Source organism: Synchiropus splendidus, chromosome 9 (assembly GCF_027744825.2).
Source record: "Synchiropus splendidus isolate RoL2022-P1 chromosome 9, RoL_Sspl_1.0, whole genome shotgun sequence".
Taxonomy (NCBI): Eukaryota; Metazoa; Chordata; class Actinopteri; order Syngnathiformes; family Callionymidae; genus Synchiropus; species Synchiropus splendidus.
In genome coordinates, this window is record NC_071342.1 from 12,985,159 (window position 1) to 12,991,158 (window position 6,000).

The 6,000-nt window shown below is 40.8% G+C and overlaps 1 protein-coding gene across 1 annotated transcript in view; it reads right to left on the bottom strand.

Annotated features, from left to right (window-relative positions):
• eys (eyes shut homolog) overlaps window positions 1-1,729 on the bottom strand; it is a 177,794-nt gene extending 176,065 nt beyond the window's left edge. Inside the window, exon 1 of the mRNA XM_053876067.1 lies at window positions 1,618-1,729. The gene's annotated coding sequence lies outside the window, so the exon portion shown is untranslated. The remainder of the gene's footprint in view (window positions 1-1,617) is intronic.
• Between the last annotated feature and the right edge of the window lie 4,271 nt (window positions 1,730-6,000).

Here is a 6,000-nt window from a genome sequence, read left to right on the forward strand (position 1 = left end):
CACACATTTTTCAGGTTGAGGATAAAGGAATTCACCCATTATTTTTGCTCAATCTTCCAATAACATGTCAAGTTTCTCACTTTGATCGTCGGAGACAAACGTAGAGCAAGTGCTCAGCTGTCGCACTTGGAGCAAAACCAAAGAAGGTGCCATGCTGAATGCTGAGATCGGCAGCGCAATGATGAGACTATACTGAGTCAATCATCCATCACCCAATTCTGAGTATGATAACATTCCAGAAAAATCTGTCATTATTTGCTTATAGTGGAGAGAGAAAATCTCCTATTCATTTTACACAATGTGTGGCACAACCGTGTTCTGAAAGTTATAGTACTTGCCGAAGGCTTGTGTTGGTGCTATGGTTGTAAAAAGCTTGGATCAAATCTGCAGCGAAGTGGGTAAAGATATTATTGTATTTTATTACCCTTTATTGCAAGAATGTTCAAAAGAAGCCACTCCAAAGGTTCACAGCTTTTGTACTCAGAAGATACAAACTGAAATTGATATATAAAAGTGAAGGAACACATCGCGGAAAATAATGTCATTCATTACAATCCAGTAGCCATGACTTCACAATTCATGAAGAAATTCTGCTTTTGCTCACGGACAACAACAAGCTGTGAGTCAACATTGCTGACCTTCTGTTTTGCAGGTATCATTAACCACTGCTGCTTGAGCAGAGACTAAGTTTGAGGAATTCATCTTAAAAATGTGATATGACAGTGACTCCTCACGCAAGGCTCTGATCCCATGACCTTGGATCTGGCACGTAACTGGCCTTGTAGTGATGGCAATTTGATTGTTTAGCGCTGTTTTCATGCGTGTAAATGCAAATACATGTTTTCCAGGAGCAGAAACAACAAAAGCACAGTTGAGATAAATGGAAAATTGTTGGCATCATCCTGTGTTAACATCTTGTCATGAGACAAAACAACTAACAACACATTTGATATATAGATGTGAACGTGTCTCACCGGATATTGAATACTTGTCTTTTATAATAAGTAATTATTTAATATTTTCTTAAGACTTGCATTGCACAATTAGATTGTTTTTGTTGTTGTATATGGTAATTTGAATTGAGTGAACATTTTGATGTCATTATTTATTTTATAAATGTATATCTAGCTGAATTACTTTCCAGGCTTTATAGTCAAACACCACTTTTGGCCACACCATCCGTGTGTTTCTTTGCTTCTTTTGTATGTTTTTTTATTATTATTATTTGAATGACATACATGACAGTATTTCTACACGAGGTAGGGGTTCTCATTTAAATATTCTTCTCTATATAAAACATCCATTCGATTTGGAAATCCTTTAAAACATCTCAGCGGGTTGCTTTTCATGCTACAATGTGTTCATAATGAGACACCGAAACTGTGCCTACTTCCTGTCTAGGGGAAACAACAAGATCTCAGCAGCCTTTCTTCTTTAAACCATAGATTGCGTCTAGACTCCACAGCCGGATTCCGTGCTAGGCCCAGATTAAGTCAGGACTGGTAATCTGTAGGGTGCACACACCACCATCTGCTGCCGAGGGCAGAGCCGCATCACCACTGACAGACTATTACACTGTAAAGTTATATTGTGTGTGCTGGCAGGAATCATGCTCACCAATAAGTGGAGGTGGTGGTCAAGCGTGGAGCGGAGCCTTGCAAGATCATTTTGGAGTTTTTCTCACTCAGAGCGGAGCTGCTTCTCTCCACCAGGGAGTATGACAGCTGAGCCGTTTAAGCGCACGCGGGAAGAAGCATGTTGCTTTGGAAACGTGATTAGGCGGCGAGGGATGAAGGCGTTCCTGATGGCGGCGGAGGAGTCGTCAGGGGCCAATGGGGGTGGAGGAAGGGGCCTCCCTGATTGATTATTTAATTAGGGCCGGCTAAATATTCATTAGCTGAGGCGAGTCATTAGCGGGGATAAACAAGCGAGCGCGCTCGGTAAATGAAGATCATTTTGTAAAGGCAGCTGTACACAAAAATACACTGGCTTATTACGTTGCTGGAGATCACTGAGTCTGACACATTGTAGCGGACCACATTTTTCACCTCACTCTTCACTCTTGTATATACCGATCAGCTGACCCACAATGCGGTTTGTTATTGTGTGTAACGCAGCCTCTGTATGCAGACGTGTCCCGTTAGCCACATTGACAGACTGTTTTTTCTTCATATTGAGGTGTGAAACCTTTCCTGTCTCCACACTGGACCGTGGTAGAGTGTCACAGGGGAGGTGCTCGCTCTGATGTCCTGTTGTGGGCTGGAGCTGGGACAGGGATGAGGCGAGTCTGGGACAGAGCGCTACTTGGTTTATGACTTTGTCACAGCCAAACTGCACAGAAGCGCACATTCAGAGCTGGACACGCACCGGGCACCTCTTCACTTCTGGAGAGACGTCACTCACTCAGCAACCCCTCCCACATGCAGCGGCCACACACATAGACAAACAGCGCACCTGCAGCAGACACTCTATGAGAACCGAGGTGTGAGGTGTGTGTGCGTATATATATATATATATATATATATATATATATATATATATATATATATATATATATATATATATATATATATATATATATATATATATATATATATATATATATATACACATACTATTTTACTATGTATTTATATTTCCCTATTTCCCAATGAAAGACAAACCTAAAATTTAATTCTAAACTGCGTTTCATAACCAGAATGATTTTTTTTTTCCTTTGCTACTCCTCTGGTTCACCCCACATTTCATTTGTGACATACAGGTTTTATTCCTACCATTTATTCAGTTTGGATTCATTAGTTTTAACAGCAGGGGAATTCAAGTTCGCGAATGAACTCAAAGCTCAGACTAAACACAGCCATTACCTGCCTTGATCGTCCTTTATTTCAATACATGAAAAGCTCCTCCAACTGACTTCAATCTGCAGCAGAAACTCTACACAACAAAACAAAACAAAAGAAACACAATGAAATCATCCAACCTTCATGGATAACTTGTCCACTAATGAACTCTCTGAAGACTGCCGAAGCCTTGAGGGCGGGCTGGTGTCAGTTTTACACTTCTGCTGGACTGCAACATGGTAATTAATGAGCTTTTGTGGCGTGGACATAATCCCTGAGAATAGCTTCTTGTTGTGGCTGTTTTCTGCGACACTTAGCAGTTTAAGAAGCAGGGACTTGTCACCCTGGCACATTGGAAGATGGAGCTGCAACACAGGGATTTAACATGTATCAAGGCCACTGAAAAGGTGGAACGTTTAACTGCAAACATTTGTATTTTCTCAGGTTTGTGCATTATTCTTAAACCTGCCAAAAGGTGGCCTTTTTCTCCAGAATAGAACTGTAACATAAAATAAGCCACTAACCAATTTCCTCATTCACTTGAATATATGTTTTGAATCAGCGCAGTATGTTTGCCACTTTGCCTATAACAACATCTTATACAAGTGAGTTGGGCTTGAAGTTCCAAATTTTGTAACTACAAATCACAAATCCAAGCGCTCTGACGGCTTAAATCATGCGTGTTCAGAGTTGAGCGCTGAGGTCATCATATTTCACATGGTCTTCAGTCAAGAACAAAATGTTATTCCCACATTTTTTAAAATCAATATTTCATTTTTAATATTTCAACTATCTGTCTTAAATGCCCACCCCTTCTCATAAACCTGCATTGTCTCTTGAGATAGATCATAATTTGATCTATATTTTTTTTCTATATCATATAATTGATAAAATATTTGAATCTAAAATTGCTCCGCTGCATTCAATTCATATGGATGAATAAATGTTTGGCCCTGGTCGTCCCATGGCTTAAAACCAACACCCTAAGAGTGTTAGCTGATGGTTTACATTGTGCCAACAAGACTGTAGCATTGTATTGATATCACACTTAGTATTCTGAAACATTTTGACAGCTGGTGTAATACGGTATTTCACAGTGACCTACATCTAGTTGACAATACAGCTACATTCACAACAGGGAGCTCCACTGCAATCAGTCTTGAACTGATGGTTGCTGAGCAACGGAATAAGCGAGAGGTTAAGTGCCTTGCTCCAGGGCATTTGACTGATAGCTGCAAACACTGGGGTGGTGGGGAGACGACTGACTGCTTTCAATACTCAGGAATTGTGTTGTACATTTTGCCCATTCATGATCTAGTGAGCGGACTGCTGCCACTGTCTCTCGAGGGAGCGCAAATGCTCAAGCAAACTATTCTCTATTTGCTTCTTTTATCGAATTGTGAGCAGTTTTAATTCACAGTTAGAAGAGTACACTGTATTCTAACACTCAGGTGTCACTGCTAAACATCATGTGTCTGATCTAGAACTGAAAGTGGTGCTATTCACAGGCCGCCACCATCGGGGCCTTGTAGACCCTTGTAGATTTGGCGCTGTCTCTGGCTTCAGCATCTGAAGCATGTATGGATGAAGAAAATGGCTTCTTATTGTGGGTTTTTTACTGTTCATTGTTGGCCTTCACTATAGTTTTTGATAAATTTCATGAGCAAAAAAAAAAACAAAAAATGGCGACGTCAAATACTTGGATTTGAGCTCAAAAAAGCAGTTGTTTAATTCATGTTGGTAATGATTTACTTTTTTTTTTTTTAATTAAATACAATAAAACAAATGAATGAAAATGCAATTTCAAATGAACAATGACAGTAGGGGACTCTACAATGAGCCCTGCTGCTCACACCACTGACGACTTCTCTGACCTACTTTACTCCTCCCTCAGCTGAAATGCAGATCCTGTCATAAAGGTCACCAGCTCTGCAAGACTTTATGTCCCGTAATTGTTTGCAGCGGGATGCTCTTCCTGCCGCACCACCTCCATCATCTCCAAGTTCTAGTCTCCTCAGTAATCGACTGGAAGCAAAGGGGAGCAGGAATCTGAATTTTTGATGGCGTTCTCGCATCAACGTGCACCGTATGAAGCACGTGTTTGACCTTAAGACTTGACATGTTCTATCTGCCTTGCTTATCCCACTGAAAGACATGTTACTGTTCGAATTTAGTTTGCTTCCGCGCTGTGAGGAGATTAACGAGCTGCCCTTTTGCTCGTAGCGTCGGCCATATTTCCTACAGCTTTTGGTTTCATCATTAGATATCGAAATATTGACCTTCAGAGCTTTTATGAGGACGTATAGCAGGGCAAAGGATGCATTTATCTATATGCTTTTGTAAACTAGTGTCATCCTTTCTCTGGATGCTGTGTTGCTGATATTCAGCTTTTTTAACTTTTGACTCTGTTGTGCTATTTTAACTATTGCTATCTTGCCAACAGCAGCTTGGCTTCAAAGCATTATTTCAAATGTTCATATTTATTAAGTTATAAGCTATACAGTACAACTATGGCCGCCTAAATACAGACACACCGCACCATCAGCCCGGGAGTTACAAGGACCACAAAAATGGTTGGTGCTCCAACAATCTCAAAATCCACACAATGCACATTCTCAATGGCAGAATGTACTGACATTGGGAACGTGGACTTTAGCGTCCTATGTGTCATGTCCGCGTTTCTCCTTGTCTGTATTGTTACTGTCATGTCCGCGTTTTTCCATGCTTTTATTCTTGTGATTCCCGGTTGTTCCTTTCGTTTACGTCTCCTGTTCTCTCTCCAGCTTTGACACAGCTGGCGTGCATTTGATCACTAGACTTTCCATGGATATCAACTCCTCGACCCCAGCTTGTGTCGCCAGATGGTTTCTTCGCATTCCAATGGTAAACTCTCCTAAGAGTTTACGCTCCTCTCTTGCTAAAAGTCCCTTGAATATTCTAAAGCTTTTGCGCACTTGATTTATTTTTCAGCCGCTTCCTTAGTTCTTGTTTCTTCTCGCTTCGTCTCAGCTTTCATTTTCCATCTCCGGTAGATTTCCAGGAGTATTTATTGTTTTCTCATTGATATAGTTATTTCCTTGTGTGTGTGTGTGTGTGTTTTCCACCACCGTGCGTTTGAGTTCTCCCCATTCGTACGGCTTGATTATAATTCACCTCTCTT